This window comes from Cavia porcellus, unplaced genomic scaffold (genome assembly GCF_034190915.1).
Source record: "Cavia porcellus strain 051 isolate PalLab524CR breed Dunkin Hartley unplaced genomic scaffold, mCavPor4.1 scaffold_8, whole genome shotgun sequence".
Classification (NCBI taxonomy): domain Eukaryota; kingdom Metazoa; phylum Chordata; class Mammalia; order Rodentia; family Caviidae; genus Cavia; species Cavia porcellus.
This window is the reverse complement of record NW_026947491.1, coordinates 48,716,877-48,739,869: the sequence shown is the minus strand read 5'-3', so window position 1 is coordinate 48,739,869 and position 22,993 is coordinate 48,716,877. Positions and strand designations below refer to the sequence as shown.

The window sequence follows — 22,993 nt, the reverse complement described above, 5'->3', positions numbered from 1 at the left end:
GCTGGCCTGAGACTCACCATGCAGCCCAGGCTGGCCTTGAATGTGGCAATTCTCCTGCCACCACTTCCCAAGTACTGAGATTACAGGTGTGAGCCACAATACCAGGCTTGAATCTTCACTTTAAAAAAAATCTTTAAAGTTTTTAGATTGAGACATGATAGAAAAAAATCACATTGGTACGTGTGGAAAAGAGCACGATCACAGCTGAGTGAAGACATCTAATCAGAACACTAGTGCTTGTCGCCTATGCTGAAACCAAAGCTCAGGAAGTGTGACATGCAACAGGGCTCAAAGGAATGGGTAACTAGTACTCTTTTTCCTCACCCTCTCCTTCACAGAATCCACATATGCTTCTCATAATCCTTTTCTAGGGCAGCCACATCCTCCTGGGCCTTAGGAAACTTCTCTTCCTGCATCCCCTCTGTCATGTATCTGTGAACAAAAGCACACTTGGTGTACATCAGATCAAACTTGTGGTCCAGGCGAGCCCAGGCCTCTGCAATGGCTGTGGTGTTGCTCAGCATGCATACAGCCCACTGCACCTGGTGAGGTCTCCCCCAGAAGCCATGGTGGGAGGCTGGTAATTAATGCCAACCTTGAAGGCAGTGGTCTCCCATCCACAAACTGGACACTGTGCTTGTTCTTGAAGCTTTCAATGGCAGCATTCACATCTTTGGCGACGTGTCACTGTGGTACAACTGGCAGCAAGGTGAAGATCACATTTCACTATCTGGCTGGCTGCTCAAAGCAGGCGTTAGTGACGTCTGCTGTAGTAAGCTGTTCATGGAAGGCTTTCTAGCAGACACCGCAGGGGCATATGTGATCAGAGGGAAGTGGATTCAGAATTGGGCACCAGGCTGGTCTTGAATTCTCTCAGAACAACATTAAGGGATCCCTCAAATGTAAGGGAAGTTGTGAGAAAAAAGCCAATCTGGCTAATAAGGAAGTTAAAGTCCATATAGGTTGAGTACTCAATATTGAGGTTTAGACAGGATCTTGCTTTGTAGTTCAGGTTGGTCTGACCTTGAACTCACTGTGTTGCTCAGGCTGGCTTCACATTCCGGGTGATCCTCCTCCTCCTGCCACTGGTCAGATGCTAGAGCTGGACTTTAGGAGAGATATTATATATATGTGTGTGTGTATATATATATATATATATTTTTTTTTTTTTTTTTTTTACATTTTTTGAGACAGTGTCACTATGCCATTCAGATTGGCCTTGAACTCATTTATGTAACCCGGCTGGCCTTGAACTCCCAGCAATCCTCCCACCTTAGCCTCTCAAGTGCTGGAATTATAGGCATATACCACCATGGCCGGCAGGAGTGCTATTTTAGTTACTTATTTATTTTTAATTTTATTTTAAAGAGAGTAAAACTAAACATAACAAAACAGAACAAAGCAGATCAGAAGAAAACAATGTAAGTAACACAGATTTCAAAGCAAGAAAACAGGAGATCATCACTGGCTATCATATTGTCTCTTGTTTTCTTCTAAATAGTTGTCTATATCTTCACACACAATGAATTCATACAAAACAAAATAGTACAAAAGTGATCAGAACAGGATGATGAAGGCATTATAAGCCTTCAAAACCAGACAATAGGGAAGTCAACAATGGCTCCCATAATGTCTCTTGCTCTCTTCAAAATAGCTGTCTATACCTTCATGTATGTTGAAATTAAGTAATACAAAACAGACTAAAATTACTCTGAACAAAGAATAATAGTATTGCTGGATTTCATAGCATGAGGCTACGGAATCAGCACTGGATACCATTCATTTCATCATGCATTTATATATGATCGATTCTCATAAACTGTTTAGAAGTTCTACGCATGTATGAGTCTCTACATGTATACCTATCCTTTTTGTATCAGAAGGAAAAACAAAACAAAACAAATTTCTATAAAAACACAAAACAAGGGCTGGGAATTTAGCTCAGCGGCATAAGCACCTGCTTTGCAAGCGCGTGGTCATGAGTTTGATCCCTGGTACTGATAAAAAAGAAAAAGAAAAAAAAAGTTAAAAAAAAACCCACAAAACAAAACAGACAAATAACAATAGCAAAGAGTCCAAAATGCTGAAACTATAGGCCTTCCAAACAAGGTGATAGGAGCATAACTAAGGTTATTATTTCACATAATGATCTTCAAGAGTTCCTCAGATCACCATACAATATGCATAATTGTTCCAATCCTATGAATGTTAACTTTTGTTCCAAGAACTTATAGAATTTGTAGCACAATTGTGCTACAATCTTAGCTATCCTAAGTGTGTTTATATAATTTGATAGTTTTTCTCTTCCCTTTTTCTTTTTCCTCATTTTCCCTGAAATACCAATTTTTCCCCTTTAAGCAGATTCTTATTCTTTCACTGTATTTATTGAGCTTTTTTGTATCTTATGTACTCTTACTATTTCTTACACTAGGGAGACTATAAAGTATTTATACATGTGAGTTTGATTTATTTCACTTATGAGTGTGGTCTTGAGCTGCATCCATTTACTTAAAAATATCTCAGTGTGATCATTCTTTATAGCTGAGTAGTACTCCATTGTATAAAAATACCATATCTTTTTTATCCATTCCTCAGCTGATGGGCATTTAGGTTGTTTCCAGGTTCTGGCTATTACAAATTGTGCTGCTATAAAGATGGGTGTACATATATCACTGTGGTATGACGTTTTCAGTTCTTCTGGGAATATGCCCAGAAGGGGAATAGCTGGGTTAAATGGACTTCCAATCCTAGCTTTTGGAGGAACCTCCACACTGATTTCCACAATGATTGCACCAACAGTGTTGAAGAGTTACCCCCCCTGCCCCCGCAGCCTCTCCAGCATTTGTTGTTGATAGTTTTCTTTATCCTGGATCTTCTTTCTGGGGTGAGATGGAATCTCAGTGTGGTTTTAATTTGCATTTCTCTAATTTGCAATGATGCTGAATAATTATTTATTTTTGTCTTATTGAGACAGGTCTTGCTATGCAGTTCAGGGTGGCCTTGGGCTCACTTTGTAGCCCAGGCTGGTCTCAAACTTGCAAAAATCTTCCTGCCTCACCCTCCCAAGTGCTGGGATTACAAGACTGTGTCCTACACTTGGCTGGAGTGCTGTTTTATTTTATCTTGTCTTATTTTTGAAAGAGTTTTGCCCTAGAATAAATTACAGGACATTATAGCAGTGGTTCAACATGGTGGAAGGCTAAATCAGGGATGCTTACCCTGACAGCCACCTCCTCCTTCTTCCCTGATTACAGCTTCCTCTTTCCTTTCTCCATGTGCACAAAGAAAGTTCCAATCAGTTCCTCAGGCATCATCAATGCCTGCTGCAAGTGCCACATCTAGCCAAAGGTCCCATATACCCTACACCCCCATATCTGGTCAGAGGAGAAAGCCAAAATGTAGCTGATTGTGAGCTCCTCTCCATGTCCTTTAAATAAAAAGGCCACTTTTACATTTTCTTATATTCTCCTTCTCTATTGTGCCAGAAAACTAACAGTTTTATTTCATGAGTGCTATTTGAAAGTGTGGGGACAGCATTGTGCTTAGTCATTGTGCCCCAAAGAGTTCTGGTCTCACTGGCAAGATCAATGTCTGGGGAGTGGGACTGGGCTTGAATAGGCTGAAATAAAGTTTAGCCAAGAGCAGATGGTGTCGGTGGGGCAAGGAGTGGACCTACATGGAATTGATAGGCAAAAGGCCTGATCTGTGAGCACAAGAGCCAGGGAATCAGATGTGGAAATTCCTGGGCTTGGGCTTGTGGCTGGGTTGGGCTGGTCCTCAAAGTGTCAGGGATAGGGTGAGTTTCAAGAATGGGGAGAGGCTCAGGGTTGGGGTAAGGATCAGGAGTGCAAATATTCTTGTAATCCAAGCAATACTTTCATATTTTGAAGGGGTGGCTGTTAAAGTACCTTGCATCAAACTGTAGTTGTATTCCACCAACACTGTTGTATGCCACCAACTAAGAAAGCCGTGAGCGACAATGTAATGGGCTACAACAGCTTGTGGTCTCAGCTTAATCCAAGAGCTCTGAGCCAACCTGTCAGGGCTGGTCTTGGTCTCACAACATGGTGGTGCTGTCACTGCCCTGGTATCCTGCTCCTGGGGAGAGGGGAATGTTTTGAGTCTTCCTGACTGTGAATTCAAGGTCATCTTGGGCTACATAGTGAGTTCAAGGCTAGCCTGAATTGTACAGTGAGACCCTGTCTCCAAAACAAACAAACAAATACAAAACAACAAAAACTCCTTCTTATTTAACAAAAATTGTGAATGCAATGTAATATGCTTAACTATAGTCCTCATATGGTGCATTATATATATAGATTACCTTATATTCATTGACATATCTTATTTCCTCGCATCTCACCCCTGGTAACCACTGTTTCACTCTCTTTGTGTATTTTTTTTTACATACCACACATAAGAGAGATCATGCAATACTTGTCTGTGTCTGAACTATTCCACCCAGTATGTTCTCCAGTTTTTTCCATGTCACAGCAAACAGCAGGATTTCATTTTCAAGGTTGAGTAGTGTCCTATCATACATACATACTGTAGCTTTTTTCATTCATTGTCTGTTGGTGAACTCTTCTGTTCTCATATTTTGGCTATTGTAAATAATGCTGCAATGCAATGAAAATAAAGTACATATATTTTTATGTGGCGATGATTCCCTTTCCTCTGAGTACATGACTGTAGAAGAAGGACTGCTGAATTATATGGTAGTTTTGTTTTTCTTTTCTTTTTTTTTTTGGTACCAGGGATCAAACTCATGACCCTGAGCTCGCCAGGCAGGCGCTTATACCACTGCGCTAAATCCCCAGCCCTTGTTTTTAATTTCTTTGGAAACTTTATTCGGTTTTCTATAGCAATGGTACCAATCTAGATTCCCATGCTGGATTGTCTCTACATGACTCATTTTCTCTTAAGACCAAGACTCAGGGAAGTGTTAAGAAAGAGTGATTAAAACATAAGAGTAGGAGGAAGTATTTCCAGAATGGCAGGGCTTTTGAAAATGTGTACCTCCATAAAAGCAACACTAATGCCGGGAAAATGTTTCAAAACAAGCCAGTCCTGGTGGCACCCTCTTGAATCCCAGCACTGTGGGACTGAGGTAGGAGAATCTTGAGTTCTAGTGAGACCCGGTGTCCAAAAAAAAAAAAAAAAAAAAAAAAAAAAGCTGAGTTGGTGGCACCTGCTTATCATGCCAGCCCTTGAGAGCCTGCGGCAGGAGGATTGCTGTGAGTTTGAGGCTAGATTGGGCTGCATAGTGAGTTCAAGGTCAGCCTGAAATACATAGTGAAACCCTGTGTAAAAAACCAAATATTTTAGACTGTAGAAATTAAGCAAAAATTTGCAATATTCTAGAGAGTATTTTCCCCCCTAGAAAAGGACTGATTTGTAAGAAAAGTGAGTTTTGTGGTGCTTTAGTCTGTTCTAATCCCCTCTTTCCAGCTCTGCAGTAACCTTGGAACTGGAAGCCTTAGAAGGCCTGCATAGTAGCCATTAAAAGTTGTTAAATTACTTTTAATTTAATTTAATTTTGTTTTTGCAGTATTTGAGATTGAGCCCAGGGCCTTCACACTAGTCTATACCCAAAGCCCTTTTAAAATATTTTATTTTTATTTTTGAAAATTTGTTGGAGAAAAGGAATGGGAAATAGGAATGGAGGAGTGGGGAATAGGAATAGCTCCTGAGAGACAGGAGGAATCCTGAGTGGGTTGTCAATGAGCTCACTCTCAAAGGAAGTTTTATTAGAGCAAAATCATGAAGTGAGCACAACATGGATCAAAATTATAATCAACTAATAAGATGATAAAGGTTGAATATGGTAGTGCACACCTATAATTCTAGCACTAGGAGGCTGTGGCAGGAGGATTGCTATAAATCTGAGGCCAACCTCAGCTACATAAGTGAGTTCAAGGCCAGCCTCCACTAAATAGTGAGTAATCTGCTAAAAAAATAAAGATTGTAAGTATAGTCACTTACATAATATTGATCTAAGGGTAGCCAGGGTACCTGAGTGACATCATTAACTTTGGTTGGTAATATATAGCCTTAGTCTTTTTTTGGGGGGGGTACTGTGGATCAAACTCATGATCACATTTGCCAGTTAGGTGCTTACACCACTGAGCTAAATCCCCAGCCCCCTATAGCCTTAGGCTTGTCTTTAGTTTTAGCAGTATTAGTTTTATTCTTAACTTTAGTCTAAGTCTTAGTAGATAGGAGAAGATAGCCCTCCTCTAATGAGATAATGAAAAATCTCCAAAGGGCAATACCATTAATCTCAAATCTCTGTCCATTCCTTAGGGACATATGTAAAACTAGCCATTGTACCACAGTCCCAATGCATTCTCATCACCTGTATGGAGGGCTCAGCCCTATCTGACTGCCTACTACCTTTCTATCTAACATAGTTGTCTCCTGTTCTGAAGAGGTATCCCTAATTGTGATTGAAGAGAAGGTACATAGTTTCCATCTAGCTGCTTTGAGCTGAGAAGGGTCAGTGTGGGGAAAACCACACTCAGGAACCTTCTCCAGAGAGCTAATCTAATGGGCCTCAGTTAGAAGCCATGTTGTAGTTTGGCACTTATGAATACTTTGCAAGGTCCATCTGGTGGATTCTGGAACAGGAGTCTGGCACAACTGTCATTGGTTCCATCTGTGTAATCACTTGGAATTAGGCAAGAATAGACAAATTTTCCAAGAAACTAAAGCATGTATAATCAAACCATGAACACTAGAATGGAAAGGCACAATGGGGACAAAGCCACATCCGGAAACTGCTCATAAGGGACTGGAATAGCAATTGTAACCAGTTGGCTCCTAGACCCTTCTAATATTTCTTATAAGCCCTTCTAGTTCAGCTGTAAGATGATGGTGAGAAGAAATGTAGAGGCTTTTGTTGAGCTTTTATAGATTTCACTGTAGTTTTTTTCTGCCTTAATGAATCATAGTGGCCAGCTACCTGTGTAGCTGGAAACTGCCAGAAGGGGGTCAGTGATTGGAGCCCCTTTTTATATCTAGCTTTTATTAGTATGGTCTTGTTTTAGTGCATATTTTGATTATATTTTTGTGCTAAATGTTTAAGACCAAGTTAAAGTGAGAACTGTGTCAATCAAAATTAGTCTTTTACTGTCTATCAAGGTCTTTTAAGTCTCTTCAGGCGTTACTTTGGGCTCACATATAGAACTTCTCAGCTCCTCTTTCTGTGTCAGTCAACAGAATGGGCCATGGTCTTGCTTGACCATGTTGCTTTTTGTGAAATCATGGGAGACTTTTCCCTCTTGGTGACTTTCCTTTGGCACACTGTTCACTTGTTAATTTTTGTGTTTTGGAGTCTAATAATCTTCTTGTTCCAGAGTTTGGGTGACTCACCAAAATTGTAGGATCTTGTAGAAAGATTTCCTCATGTCCTGAGTCCTCATTGACTTTGGAGGGCTAGGTTCAAAATATTGACTGTTTTCTTAGCCCAATTACCTTTCTGGTTCTAGCTTCTGTACTTTAATTGTTGAGAATCCAAAAAGAGAGATTGGTGACATTAGTATTGCAGACAGAGCAGTGATCTTAACTATTATACTCTCACCTGAATAGCAAGCACTTTGAAATATAAAGAATAGTCATAGGACTGTTATTCCTTGCCAACTATTGTTGTTTTAATAGTTGAAGCCATGCAGAATGTTAACAGTCAACAGTTATATAGTTTTACAGAAAAGTCATAGATATATTTTAGTATGACAATCATGATATCTTTGAAACACATTTAAAAATCCATTTATTGGGTAGAATAGGCTTTTAAATCAAACATCTCCATTTCATTGCAAGACATTAAATATCACAAAGAAACTCTCACCTAATTTGTTATCTTTTAATAAGATCTCATCTAGGAGAACGTACTGGTCTATAAATGTACCTTAGAAGTTTATAATGTCTAGCCTTTAATTTTAGTGTGTGACATTGTGTGGACTGTTAGGTGCCTGAGCATCCCTAAATGTAGTGACATTACATACACACGAGTTTTTTTTAATACTATTATCTGACTCATGATTTTATGCTTATTTGACATGTACTTCTTATCGTGAGTAGCTGGAGCACAAGAGAAAGACTGATATATGAGCCTAGAAAAATGTTAACACCATAAACAATCTTAGTTTTATATCTTCTAAGATATATAGGTCTTCTAAGACCTATATTCCTAGAAAGCATGAATACATTAAGCACACCATGAAATCAGCAATAATGAATGTCACAGCTGTATGGAATAACTGTGTCTCTTTAGTTTTATACCAAGAGCATCTTTTAATAAAAAGCCTTATTGTTTTACTTACAGAAAACTTAACCTTTTGGTGATAATCAATAGTAAATGTATTATAGTAATATGCTTAGCAACCTTTGTTTGTTGGAGTATGTCTCTTATAAGGCTATGGAAATTATTGAGATTCCATTAGTGAAAAAAGACTGGAAGAAAAATATTTCCAGGCAGCTGCTTCTTTATTCACCAAGAGGAGTCCTTTATAGCAGTTTCCCGAAGGCTAAGGGGTCACACTGAATTATGATAATAAATTTTTGATGATCTATGAGAGCCAGATCACAACAATTAACACATTATTTTTGGCCAATGAAATATTTGAGTTAATGTACACAGGCAACAACATGCATTGCATTTGTAAAACCTGTCTTGATATCATTTTGATCATCTGGTAATCTAGGTGGAAGAATGTCCTTAACTTTAATGATATCTATAAGCCAACTTAGGTTATAGACAAATGTTTTAAAAATCTAAAAAGGCAAAAAGAAGAAAAAATTGTTGAATTTAAACAAAAACAGCTGTAATTATTATAACTAATCACAAATTGGACAGATAGATACATATAAGACAATTGTTAATAGACTAGAGTGCACTCAGTTGTATTTGGTTCAGTTTAATTATAGTAATACTGTTTTTAAGATTGTAAGCATAAATCGACCAGTCAGAACTTTTTGTAGGTCATTTAACAGAGATCTCTTGTAATAAGAATCAGAAGGAATAAAACCCTTTTACATTTGTGAAAGCAAAGATAATTTTAATCTGGGCCCTAGGCTGATAGTTTATCTGATTGGAATATCCTGCTATATAGGTTTCATATATATACTTGTAGTAGAGATCAAACTCATGACCTTGAGTTTGCTGGAGAGGAGCTGTGCCACTGAACTATAACCCTAACCCCTCATATTGTTTTAATGGCTACAGTTGTTGGATAGTCACAGCTGATAGAACTGCTGTTTTAATAGCATATAACTGTTTCCTCTAAAGGGACAGACTGTTAAATGTAGTTTAATACCTGTTTCTACTTAAAATTGTAATTAAACTCATAGGGTCCCCTAGAAATGCTTTTCAGTGAATTTTTCTGTGCTATAAAAACCAGTTAGGTTTTGATACACCAACTTGTTTGGAAAAAACAAACAAACCAGTTAGCTCAGCAGCAGTGCCTGCCTGGCAAATGTGAGGTTGTGAGTTAGATTCCCAGTACAAAAAACAAACAAACAAACCAATGAACCAGTCGTTACATCGCTCTAACCTCGTTTATAGGTCTGAGTAAGTCCTCTAAAGACCTCAACATACTTATCAAGATCATCTGAAAATTTTCCTAGATCTTGTCTGATCTATTCTTTTAGGTTGCTGAGAGAAAATGGGGCACATGAACACAGATAGTTCTAAATTCCTCATTTACTTCTTGTAAAGAATATTGTCCTCCAGAAGCTTCAACAAAATCAGCTGAGGATGGATACAGCCTCCTGGAGGCTGACCGGGAAGCTCCACCCTCAGGATTTTAAGGGTAGAGGAAGTCTCAAACTCAATAGAAATCTCACCCTCAGGTTCCAAAGGTTGAGAAAGAGTAGCCTTAAGCTAAGTGATAGTGGATACCTTAAGGGCCAGAGGTGTCTGGTTTTCCTGAGGCTCACATTTATATTTTAATGCAAATAAAGATTATTTCTTTAGTGCAAAGAAAGGTAATTTTGACCATTTTCTCTTTCTCTTTCTTTCTTTCTTTTTTTTTTTTTTTTTTTTTTTGTGATACCAGGGATTCAACTCATGACCTCACGCTTGCTAGGCAGGCACTCATGCCACTGAGCTAAATCCCCAGCCCCTATTTTCTCTTTCTTACAGTAAAATATTGCAAAATGGCATCATAATTAATACTTTCCTCTGCATTCCATCTTGGCATTAAGGGATACACTGTTCTTTTTCAATATGTGAGGGTTGAACCTCCACCAGTGCTTAAAAAATACATCCCAAGAGAGTAAGAGATTTTGACATTGAGCTTGACATTGAGCTTCATATATATATATATATATATATATATATATATGAATTAGGCATCTGTTTAATTTCTATTTGATTTCTATATGCTCATGCCCCTCAAGTAAATTTCATTTCAAGGCAGGTGGATGCCATCTGGAGAGAGTCCAGAAGACAAAATTCGACTAGTCTATCCACCCTTACACTGGTGCATATTATCATCTTTCCAGGGAGCCCATATACTTACTTTCATAGGTGCTTTTTATAAGCACAAGTCACCTTTTAAGGCCAAGGATTTGGTTCAGCAGCACAAGTGCCTGCATGGCGTATGCAAGGTCATGAGTTCGATCCCTTGTACAACAAAACAAAACAAAACAAAACAAAACCACGTTACCTATTTTCATCAGGGTTTTTGAACTCATGACTTTGCACTTGCCAGGCAGGTGCTTTGCCACTGAACTATATTCCAGATCCTTTCATCAAGGTTTTTAAAAATCATGAATGGATATTGGATTTTGGCAGAGTTTTTTTAGTGTCCCTTGAGATAATCATATGATTTTGTCCTTGCTTCTGTTGATGTGATGTATTAAGGATTACACTTACTGAACCATTCTAGTCATTGATTTTTACTCTTGAATTTCCTTTTAGATGAAGTGTGTTTCCTGTTGGCAGTGTATGGTTGTCCTTTTTTTTTTTCTTTGCCTTTTTCGTTTTTATTGGTACTAGGGATCGAACTCACGACTGCCTGTTTGGAAGGCAGGCGCTTATGCCGCTGAGCTAAATCCCCAGCCCTGTCTTTTGTTTTTTGATTCAATCTACCAGCCTGTGTCTTTTGACTAAGGAGCTAAGACCATTAACTTTGATATATTTTTTTCCTTCTTCTTCTCATACTGGGGATCAAACTCACACTTGCCAGGCAAGCATTTATGTTGCTGAGCTAAATCTCTGGCCCAACATTAGTATTTTTATAGTAAGGTCTTATTGAATCCTGCCATTGAATTGTACCAGTGCAGATTCTTTTATTTCCTTGTGTTTAACTACCCTCCCAATTACTGCTTATTTTCTTGTGAGCTCTTTGGTGCTGGTGGCCTTCCCATCTCTATCTTGAATTTCTTTGTATTTTCTGCAATGTTTATTTAATGGTGATGTATTCCTTTAGGATTTCTTTGTTGTGGTAAATCTTTCTGTCAATTTTGAAGGCTAATTTTTCAGGATATAGCAATCTCAGTTGATAACTGTTTTCTTTCATAGCTTGAAAAACTTCTCTTCAAGCTCTCTTGTCTCTTAGAGTTTGTGCTGAGAATGCTATGATAATTTGAATAAACTTGGTAAGTAACTTGTTGCTTTTTCCTAATAGCTTTTAGTATCCTCTCCTTTTGTTGGATTCCTGGAGTGGCTCTTTTCCAGTCCTGGCTATTAGGGCTTCTATAGTCCTCTAGCACTTGAACTGGAAAAATTTTAAATGATTTTTTTAATTTCAGGAAAAGGGTTCAGGAAAAGGGACAGGAGAGAGAGAAGTGAGGGGAGAGAGAGAGAGAGAGAGAGAGAGAGAGAGAGAGAGAGAGAGAGAGAGAAGAGAGAAATTATCCAATGTCTTGATTACTTTTCTCTTGTTGCTGAGACAAAATACTTGATATCCAAAATGAAGGAAGGAAAGGTTTATTAGGTTACAGTTTTTGGAGGTTTCAGTCCATACTCAGCTGGCTCCAAGGCAGTGTGGTGTGGCTAAAGGGTGACATTCATAGTGGCCACAAGAGACAAGAGCAAAATGGGCAAAAGGAAAAAGCATGCTTTCTTTCCTCCCTTATATTGTATACTGGTTACTAGCCCCTGAGCAGGTACAGCATTTACACTGCTAATCTCAGTGCCTGACAACAAAACAATCACAAATGCTAGATTCAGCCACCTTTGAAAGGCCTGCTGCTCCCATGACCACATGAGGCATTGATCACATGATCACATGAGAACATCTAAACCCAAACCATAACACACAATGAAAACAGGTTTCATGGATTCAGAGTCTACCTTCTGCCAGACACGCTCTTGTTTCCTCAGGACCAGGAATCAAAGAAGGAAGAGCACAGCTATGCTGCCAGGTGAAAGCCACCAATGGCTTTCACCCAGAGCCATTGCAAGCCCTTCTCAACTTGTTCTCTCCAGCAGCTTGTGATCTCCCTCTTCTTTGGAATGGCCACCATCATCTACCTTCAGCCTGGCAGGCTCCTTTGTGACCAAAAACTGCCTCTAGTCTCTTTTATAGTAGTCATCACTCCTATTCTCAACCCCATCATCTATACCCTTTAACATAAGAAGGCGACAGGAGCCCTACAAACATGACAAAGAGACAGGTCCCTTCCCTAAAGGGACTTGAGCGATGTTTATCGGTTGACTGATTGTTCCTCCTCCTAGTCTTTAGCTGTTGGACTTAAATCTTAGCCTAGTAGAAAACTTGTATGTAAAGAAGTATGCTTTCCAGGTATAAAGCTGATAAAACAATGATCAATCTATATTTTCTCTCATACTTCAACCCAGATTCACTGTCAGAGCATGGGTGATTAAGAGCAAGTGGTATGGAAGAGATTGCTGCTTAGTGAGAAAGAACATTTAGCATCCTCTAGATTTCTCTGGGTCCCTGGGTTGCCACAACTATACCAGTGGCCAGAAGACTGTGAATTTGACAAGTTAACAGGCAACCCAGAGCCTATAGAAGAGTTTACCACCTCCATGTCCTTCACCAAAGAACCTTCAGATATTCTAGCACTCAGTGAGGAGACATAGCCACCAATATGTCATCAATGACATGAACTGCTGAGGAAGCATTAGGAGCCCAGTCTCCCACTTCAAGCTGACCTTTCCTGAGTGAACATGGCTCTTGTGCTGAGGACTGACTCGACCATGAAAACCAATGTTTTCCTCTTCAGCCCACCTCTGCCTCCTTTTCTGAGCTTAAGTCCCACAGACCCCTATAAATCTAGGCATTTCATATCTGTGCCTTTTCACAAACTGCTCTGCCAAAATTTCCACACCCATCTTCCCCAACATGTCTACCTGGCAAATTCCTATTTACTATACAAGACTCAACTTAGAGGCCAGGGATATAGCTTAGTGGCACAGTGTCTGCCTGGTAAGTGCAAGGTCCTGAGTTTGATTCCCAGTACAAAAAACAAAACAAAAACAACAAAATCAAACCAAACCCTCCAAAAACCAAATAAAAATAGTAGGGCTGGGAATTTAGCTCAGCGGCATAAGCACCTGCCTGGCAAGTGCAAAGTTGTGAGTTTGATCCCCAGTACAAAAACAAAAACAAAAACAAAAACAAAAACAAAAAACAAAACAAAGCAAAAAAGTAGAGGCCAGGGATATAGCTCAGTGGCAAGCACAAAGTCCTGAGTTTGGATACACACACACACACACACACACACACACACACACACACTGGTACAGTCCTTGCTTAACATAAAAGACTGTATTCCAAGAATTCCCTGAAATTTGTTATCTGAAACACGTTTCATTACTCCCTCTTTTATGTCACTACCATTATATACCTTTTTGCAATGAATTGTAATTATTTTTCATATTTCTTCATCTTCTTCTACACTGTTATGACCTGAACACAGGGAAAGAGAACTAAATACCCATCACTCCATAACTGGCTCAAGAAATATAATTGAAATGAGCCACTCAAGGAAAATAATAGTCATTTCATAAACTCTAAATCACTATATAAAATTCCATTTATTAAACTACTAAACTTCATGTTGTAATTGACTTTCAGAGAGGTTCAAAATGCCAGTCCACACTGAAGCTTCCAAAACCATTGTACCTGCTCCCCTTGAAATATTGCATCGGAATTATTTTCCTTGCCTTCCCACCTTTGATTTCTGACATCAACCATAAGTAGTGACAACCTGTCTGGCTGAACAAGAGAAAGTCCTTGACCTCACTGGGTCATCAGTCTGATCCCTGCACCTTCGCCAATGCTTTGACTAGGGGAGGCCCCAAGGACACACTACCCAGGATCTGGAGAGCAACACTGAACATTCACAGTTGCCACCAGCATTTGACCCTTTTTCAGTGTTTGAGGAATCATCTCAGTTTAAAAGGAGGAGAAGGAAGAAGAGGAAGAGGAGGAGGAGGAGGAAGAAGAAGAGGAGAAACAGGAGGAAGAAGAGGAAGAGGAGGAGGAGGAAGAAGAAGAGGAGAAACAGGAGGAAGAAGAGAAAGAGGAAGAGGAGGAGGAGGAGGAGGAGGAGGAGGAGGAGGAGGAGGAGGAGGAGGAGGAGATTCTCCCATTTTGGCTCAAGAATGTCTCCCAGTCTCCCAGGCATGTTATCTGCTTCCAAAAATCAGATATTCCCATGCCTGACTGGGACTTAGTAACTAGAACCCACAAGACAGAGTGGTATGAGACACCTCTTAGGCAGTAAGTAGCAAAGAAAGCTGCAATGGTAGGTTGCTATCCTAGAAATGGTATTTAGGCACAGTGCTAGCAATAGAGATTTCTTCAATTGGAAGTTCAGTCTCTATCATGACCTCCAGCCCTCCCCACAGCTCTGTGGATTGCTTTATGGTTTGTCAATCAATTATTTTTCTGGATCATCATAGGAAGTCAAAGATTTTGACTGATATCATAGTTGTGGGGGTTGAAAGCATCAAAGGGAGACCTTGACTTTGGTGTACTAGGAATGAAGTAGTCTGGAATCTGTTTAGAGAGACTAGCTACAGAAAACTTGAGGTCCAGTAAAACACTCAGACAAATAGACACAAGGTCTGGGAGCCAGCTCTCCTCTGTCTATCTTTCTCTGTCTTTTTCTCATACTAGGAATCAAGCTCAGGACCTTGTGCTTGCCAGGTAGGTGCTTTGCCACTAAGCTATATCTCCAGCCCAATCCTCTTTATATGTATCAAAGGACATGCTGAATAATGAATTCTGGGTTACAAAAAAAAAAGGATTTAATTTTGCTCTGGGGAAGAACCCTTAGCCTATAAGTTAGACAAAAACAGATATATAACTGTCATGGAAACATCCAGATAGGGCTTGATACAAGAAAAATATTGAAACTTTTCTTACTATGTTATTATAAAGAAAATAGGATATATAGCAATACAGAGGTCTTTAAATACTAATTTTATATAAAACTTCTCAAATACATATTGTTGCTATGAAAATAAGTTTTACATTAGATTTTTGTCATTGAAAAATGGCTAAAATACTTTTCTATTTTTAAAAGAACTGATGGCCATTGTCTAAGAAAATTACTGAAGTGATAAAAAATGCAAAACTGTTTTTCAAAGTTGTTTAGAATTTTGCATTATTGACATTATATGTAAGTAATACATGAGCTCTTTCCTTTTTAAAAATGGTAACATTGAAAATTCTGGTACTAGAATCATAAGAGAAAATTAAGTTGCATTTTGAGAAAAATGTAGGAATTCCCAAATAATTATAACTCAATAACGACAACAAAAGGAAAATTTTTATGTTAGAGGAATGGATTTCATACTGAATCATATTTTTAAATGTCAGCTGTTGTAATCCTGCTTTGAGGTAAGTGGGGCCGATGCTCACACAGGTACCAAGAATGGAACTACAGCACTCAAAGGACTCATATCAGAGGAGCCTCTGTTCCCAGGGGCTCCCTTCTTCTCTTAGGGAGGTGACCAGAGCTTTCTGCTCAGACCCTGGCCTCTGTCTGCAGCCCCATCATGGCTGGAACAGCATCTGAGGTTAGACTCGCCAGATTTCAAAACAGAAACAGAAGACACCTGTTTAAATTTGGATTTCTCATAAATGGTGGGTGATTTTTTGCTATGTCTCAAGTATCCCCCCCCCCCAAACTAAAACAGTCTGCATCCATCTGGCTAAATATTTTAGTGCATTTCCTGCACTATGTCAGTGAGACAAATGTGAACCCCCCTAGGGCTAAACCAGTTCAGTTCCCCTCAGGTCCTCCTCCATGCTCCATTTGGTCTCCATGCTCAGTTCAGAACAAAGCAGGAAAAAGGTGAGGTCTCTCTCTTTGTCCTCTTTAGACTCCAGCTGTATCTGAAAGCACTTCTTTAGGCCTAATTTTGAAGCTGTATTGTTATTGCGTATTTCTTTCTTTTTTTTTTTTTTTGGTACTGGGGTTGAATTCACCATCTCACACTTGCCAGGCTGGTGCCACTGAGCTAAACCCTCAGCACTTCTTTCTCTATTTTTTTGGGACTAGGAACTGAGAACCTTGCACTTGCCAGGCAGGTGCTTATGGCTCTGAACCATATCCCTGGCTCTGCAAATTTCTTTCAGAAATGGCTCAACCAATCAAAATTACTCCAGGTTCTTCTTGCCTAAAATAAAGAATTGGACTGGTCAAGCCAAAAATGGTACCAAAATTTTACTGGAAATGTGAGGAGTGAATGGGTATGGAAGAAACCAGTTCTGCAGCTCAAACTTGGGCTGAACAGAGAAAAAGAAGATTAAAAGCAAAAACAGTACTGTGTCTGTGTCTGAAAAACTCAGTGTTGGCTACTGTTGGCTCCCCATGGCATTTGGTACATATCTGTGGGAGCTCTTGAAAAGTTCTACATATAGTGTCCTGGATCTTGTAATTGCCAGGTCTTGCTCATGTTTCTAGGCAGCTTTGCTATATGCCCTACCTTCTACATTATTTTCCTCTAAGAGACATAAATCCTGTAAGTCTTTATGGAGTGCTGAAGAAATAGTGCTCTTGGTCTTCTATCGCTTCTTCAAACTGGCGAGAGCTGCAGGCCCTACCTACTAGGGATTACGTATTCTCCAGCTCCCTTGGAGTACTGTGGATCATGGCCGGGTTGAGGAAAGAAAAACCTATCAAAAAATAAAGAAAAAAGAGTGGCCCTCGAGCTGCCTGTTTTCATGGGAGAAAGCAACTTTACTACTAGCCTAGATGTGAAGAGTAGGTCTGACTTCCATCCTTCCTGTAGTGAATGTATGTGAGAGGTATGTCAGATAAATTATCAAGAATCTAAGCCATAGCCTTAGCATGGTCTTGTAGCAGCACTGGAGCTCTACCTTTTGAAGAGAAATTTCAAGTCTTTCAGAAGTTCACAAGAGCAGCTTTTTTTTTTTTTTTTTTTTTTTTTGCAGAAGGTGATCTTGTTTTTTTAGACAGTTTAGCTTTAATCTAGAAAGATGACTCCAACTATCTATCTCTGTCCCCTTTACTGCCATGTGTATGGCAAGGATCACTGAAAAGGAGTCTTGAATTTTGGCTTTAACTGGTCAGCTAATGTTCCCTCTCTCCATGTTTTCACAATCACTTGGCCTCTGGGGTGGACACTAGGTGGTCTCCCTGGGCCAGGAGCTGGAAAGACTGTTCCAGTACATTTGGATGGCCTGTTGCACTTGGCTCAGATTGATGAGATATTGTAAGAGTCTCATAGTCTCTGGGCCTACTATCATATCAAAAGATAGAAATGGCCGTGCATATAGCATCTAAAATGGGCTCAGACTTAGCATTCGGCATGTTAGCAACCCTCACGAGTGTGAATGGTAGCAATCAGAGCCAGGACTCAGATGTCTTTTGGTAAAGCCCATTTTAGGCTCTGGTTGGCTCTTCTTACTTTTCTAGAAGATTGAGGCCACCAGGAGGAAGGGAGGTGTACTTTATTCCTAAAGCCTTTGCCACTCCCTGTGTTATCTGGGAGGTAAAAGAGGGTCCATTGTTACTCTGGAGAGATGGAGGTAGTCTAAATCTGGGGATAATTTCTTTAGGAGCCACCTTAACTCAGTTGCCTTGTCTGAGCAGATAGGAAAGCCTTCAATCCAGCCTGTAAAAGTGTCAATTAGGACCCACATTTGTTGAAATCCTCTATGTGGCGGTGTATGGGTGAAGTCTAATGGCAATCCTCCCCAGTCTATGGTCCTTTTCTCTGTACAGGTTCTAATAAAGGAGATGGTTTGGGCTTGGCTGGGTTGTTGTAGGCATGAAATGGGCAAACTTTGCAGACCCATTGGGTGGTTGTTGCTAGTCCTAGACTTGTGAAAACTTGAGGGACCATTTCCAGTTTAGCATCTCTTTTCATATGGAAGGAATCATGAACTGTTTTTACAGCCACCCACTGTATCCCCTGGGAAAGGATTAGTTTGTTTCTTAAATACCACCAGAGTCCCATTCTTGTCCTAAGGTCCATTTATCCTCCCAGGGGGGTGTAGACTGGTTTTAATGTTTCCTCGAGAATTGAGAACAAGTCTGGAGTCTTAAGGGGCTCTAGGAATGCCCAAAAAGGAGCTATAGGAAGGCCTCTCTATCAGCCTTTTGACTTTCCAAGGAGATTTCAGACATGTCACTCTGGTGTTCTTTACAGTGCATGACTGCAACCCGTCTGGGAGGATAGACTGCTTCTAAGAGATACAGAATTTTCTGTGTTTTATAGATGAGTGTTTGTCTGTCAGCTTCTTTCCTTCAAGATTGCTGCATGAGTGTGTAGCACCAGGAAGGCATATCTGGAGTCTGTATAGATGTTTGACCTTCTGTCTTTTTCTGAAATTAATGCCTGAACAAGAGCTGCCAGCTCTGCCTTTTGAGCAGAGGATCCTGGGGGAAAAGATTTAGCTTCAATGACTTGTTGTGAGCTGGCAACTGCATTACCTGCTTTTTTTCTGTCCTCAGACAAAGCCACTTCTGTCGGTGAACCATACCTCCTGGAGATCCTGGAAGGGCAAATCACTGGTGTCCTGTCTGCTTGCATAGGTCTGGGAGACTGCGTGTTCCCAAGAGTGGCTGATCTTTGAGACTGTATGCATAACCTCAGGAGTGTCTAAGGACATAGCCTGATATTTGGTAAACCAGGCCCCTATTAACTGGGTTTAAAGCATTACCAACTATAACAGCCATCTTAACTCTTTTTTTCTCTCTCTCTTCTTTAGGTCTCAATTGTTGAACACAGAAAAGCCATGTCCAGAATTTGGGTTACAGCTATCTGAGGCCCCATCTGAAGTTTTTGTAGCTTATGGTGACTATTTGGGGCTGATTAACAGATATTATGTTGTCCCATTAGTACTTCTCCCTCCATTCAAGATCGATCTATGTTAGTATATTTGCAAACCTTTATTAATCAGTCATGGAACAAAGCTGGAACTTCCTTTTCACCCTCTAAGACCCCACTCACTTTATCATAATTAACAGACTTTTAAATGCACCTTTTCATCTCCATGATAAGAGCAGCTAGAACACTAGACATCATTCTAGTCCATGCTTGAGTATTACAGTCCCAGTTTGGCTCTGTTGAAAGGAGAATACTTATTCCAGGGTGGTTTCCTTCTGTTTTCAAGGCATACTGTTCATCTGCATAGTTTCTAGCTTCTTGTAGGACTCTTTGTCTTTCATCTGGGGTACAGTGAGTAGCCAAGATGAATTGGACATCTTACTGTGATAAAACAAAAGCAAGGGCCAGAGTTTGAATCCCATCTGCAGACTCACTAGGGGAGTTGACCTAATTGTTTCTTACACTGTTAGATATCTGCAACTGAAAAGGGAATAGGAGTACTTCCTTCCATCCCTGGAGCTTCTGTTAGGGGCAGAACAAGTTATGAAACAGAGTAGTAGGAAGCACCATGTCAGGTCTGACCTGTGGGGCTTAAGTCTGTCCGTGTGTGCTCAGGGGGCTTAGGGCTGCCTGATGAGGCTGCTGAGGGAGCCAAGGAATGTGGATTTCTCTGGGGTATTAGCTGAGGAATGTGGGGTCCCCTGGTAACTTGGAGGGGATGGGCCTGATTTATTGGTCTGAGCATTATAAGGGGGAGGTCGTAGATCTCTTAATGTGGTTATCTTTCCTGAATAGACCAACAAGGCTGAGCTTTTCTTGAGAGAAAAATAGGGTCATCCAGGATATCTTTGTCTTAGTGCAGGCCTGCACTAAGTACCGTAGTTCTCAAGCCTTCCCTTTGATGAGGTTATGAAAGCCTGGTCATAGGCATTTCATTTCATAGGCCACCCTTCATGTTTCCAGCAGAAACCCTATAACTGGACAATAGGTTCTTAAGTCTAAAGAACCATCCGGTACCCATCTTTTGCCATCTCTCAGACCATACTACAATAGCAGATAAGCTGCCCTTGTTTTAGATTGTCAGGAATGAACCTCTCCCATATCATCATGAAGATGGCCTCGTGGCAAAACTAATAAAATCTGTACAGTGATAAGACCCAATAGATTTCCCATCTGATTGTCTTGAGACCTATAGAGAGAAAGAGACAACTAGGCCTTTGCTGTTTAGGGTGCCCCCCATAAAGTCTACAAGGTGCCCCCCGCCCCCCCCCCCCATAAAGTCTACAGGGTGCCCCTTGTGAGACTCTGGTTTTTTTTTTTTTTTTTTTTGAGATAGGGTCTCATTACGTCAGCTTAGGTTTGAATTTACTATGTAGCCCAAGCTGCCCTCAAGCTTGGAGTGATCTTCCTGCTTCAGCCTCCAAAGTTCTGGTATTACAAGTGTAAGGTGTATACCACCATGCTTAGCTCCCTTGTGAGATTTCTCTCTGTCTCTGTCTCTGTCTCTGTCTCTGTCTCTCTCTCTCTCTGTCTCTCTCTCTCTTTTGGTACTGGATAGGGAACTGGGCTAAGACTCAAAATAGTTAATATCAAACCTGGCCAAGAGTCCCAATTGTCTGTTTCTAGAATACTGTGAGAAAAATAAAAAACAGAGACAAATATTCTTTCAATGGCTAAAAATCAATGTCTCTGGATCTACTTCTCCACTCAAAGCAGCCACTATTTATTAGCTGTATACAGTGATAGATGGGGTGAGCAAAGGATTACGATTCATCTGAAGACTCCGACTCCAGAGGGTGTAGATGATCTTATGTTTAGAAGCATTTTGACCCAGAGTATAATCCTGTGATGACTCAAGAAGCCATAGATGATCCCAAGCTTAGAAGAGTCAATGGGAAATCCCAGATGGATGGTTCCAACAATCCCAGTCCTTTCTTTCATACCACAGGGAAATATGTAAAACCAGTCATTGTGAATTTGTGGTCCACAACAGGACTGGGAATTGGAGATTTAGCTCAGCGGCATAAGCGCCTGCCTTGCAAACAGGCAGTCGTGAGTTTGATCCCCGGTACCAATAAAAAGGAAAAAGACAAAAACAAAAAACAAAAAACAAAACAGTACTGGGAATTGAACTCAGGACCTCGTGCTAGCCAGGCAGATGCTGTGTCACTGAGCTATATATCCCTGGCCCCCTTGTGAGACTTATAAAACCTGGATAGAGGTTTTTGTTCTGATCCTTAGAGAGCGACGCTGGCACAGAAGAAAACCTTTGCTTCCATACTGGGACCCATTAACTCTTAGGGAAGAAGGGGCTAGGCCATCTGTTGGCCTTGACTCATCCAGACTCCCATGAGGTAATGGCAGATCTTTCCCAAGCAAATTTATTTAACCGACTTGTTGAACCGCATAATGGCCCAACTTGTATTCAAGCCTCTTGATGGTTTAGCTGGTATTTCTAGTTCCTCGACTCTACTAACTGGAGTTGAAATTCTGTGGAAAAACGTCTTTTGCATTTACTCTGACAGAGAAAGTACTAAGAGTTGAGATGGCTTTTTTTTCCCCACTCAGTTACTTTAATTACCTGTTCTGTTCAGTCATCAGGTTAAACAGGGAAGCACAAAAGCCAGGTGACTGTTGCTTCTAGTAGGCTCTTGAACCAGAGAGTGCAATGTTGCTGAGGCTTGGTTCTGGCCAAAAGCCTTGGAAATTTTGAAAGGATAAGTTTTTATCTCAGTTCACATTTACTCCCTGAAGCTAGGTAAGATGCAATGCCTGGACAAGAACAGGCCTCTGCTGCCCTTAGGTTTCCATTTGGCCAGGTGTGCATGCCTGAATTTTTGTGTGTGGGGGTTCAGTGTGGGGCTTTGCTGTAACATTGGTCCTCTGTTGAGGTAAAGGCTGCATGAGTTCTTTACAAGATAGTGCAAGCCAGGCGTGGTGTTGCTTGTCTGTAATCCCAGAACTCAGGAGGCTGAGGCAGGAGGATCATTTTGAGTTTGAGACCAGCCTGAACTGTGTAGCGAGATCCTGTCTCAAAAAGACAAACAAAAATAGAAACAAAAACAGAAACAAAAGCAAAAGCAGGGCAATGCTGAGTTTTTCTTTCTTGTAGGAAGAAAGAAAAAGTTTCTTTTCTTTTTTTCCCAAACTCACATGTTATTTAAAATCAGGTGGAACATGTCTGTAATCTTAGCACCTGGGAAGCAGAGGCAGGAGAATTGCTGTGAGTTCAAGGCCAGCCTGGGCAGCAGTGGGTGACACACAACCACATAAAAGCTATGCATAGATTTTATAGGAGAAACAAGATAAAAGCAAAAACAAAATTACAGGCTATGTCAAAGAAATGTTCCCTATGGTATCTAGTTTTCTTCTTCTTCTTCTTTTTTTTTTTTTTTTTTGGTACCAAGAATCAAACTTATAACGCCATGCTTGCCAGGCAGATGCTGTTACTGAGCTATATCCCTGTCCTCCAGTCTTCTCTGTGCTGCATACATCTTGTGGGGGCTCTTGAGAAGTTCTGCATACAAAGCCTGGAATTGTCCTCGAATCTTGTAACTGATCCTCCTCATGTTTCCGCTGGGCTTTGTCACCTTTTATATTAATATGGTATATTTCCAGTCTAAATCTATCTCATCTGGCTTTTGATAAACTGAGGAAAGACAAGTTCATGTCCTTCCCACGGGATCCTTCTGCCCCATAAAGAAAGTA

The 22,993-nt window shown here is 40.3% G+C and overlaps 1 pseudogene; it reads right to left on the bottom strand.

Annotated features, from left to right (window-relative positions):
* Positions 1-332: 332 nt before the first annotated feature.
* On the bottom strand, positions 333-22,854 carry LOC111758597 (tubulin alpha chain-like; annotated as a pseudogene).
* Positions 22,855-22,993: the final 139 nt, after the last annotated feature.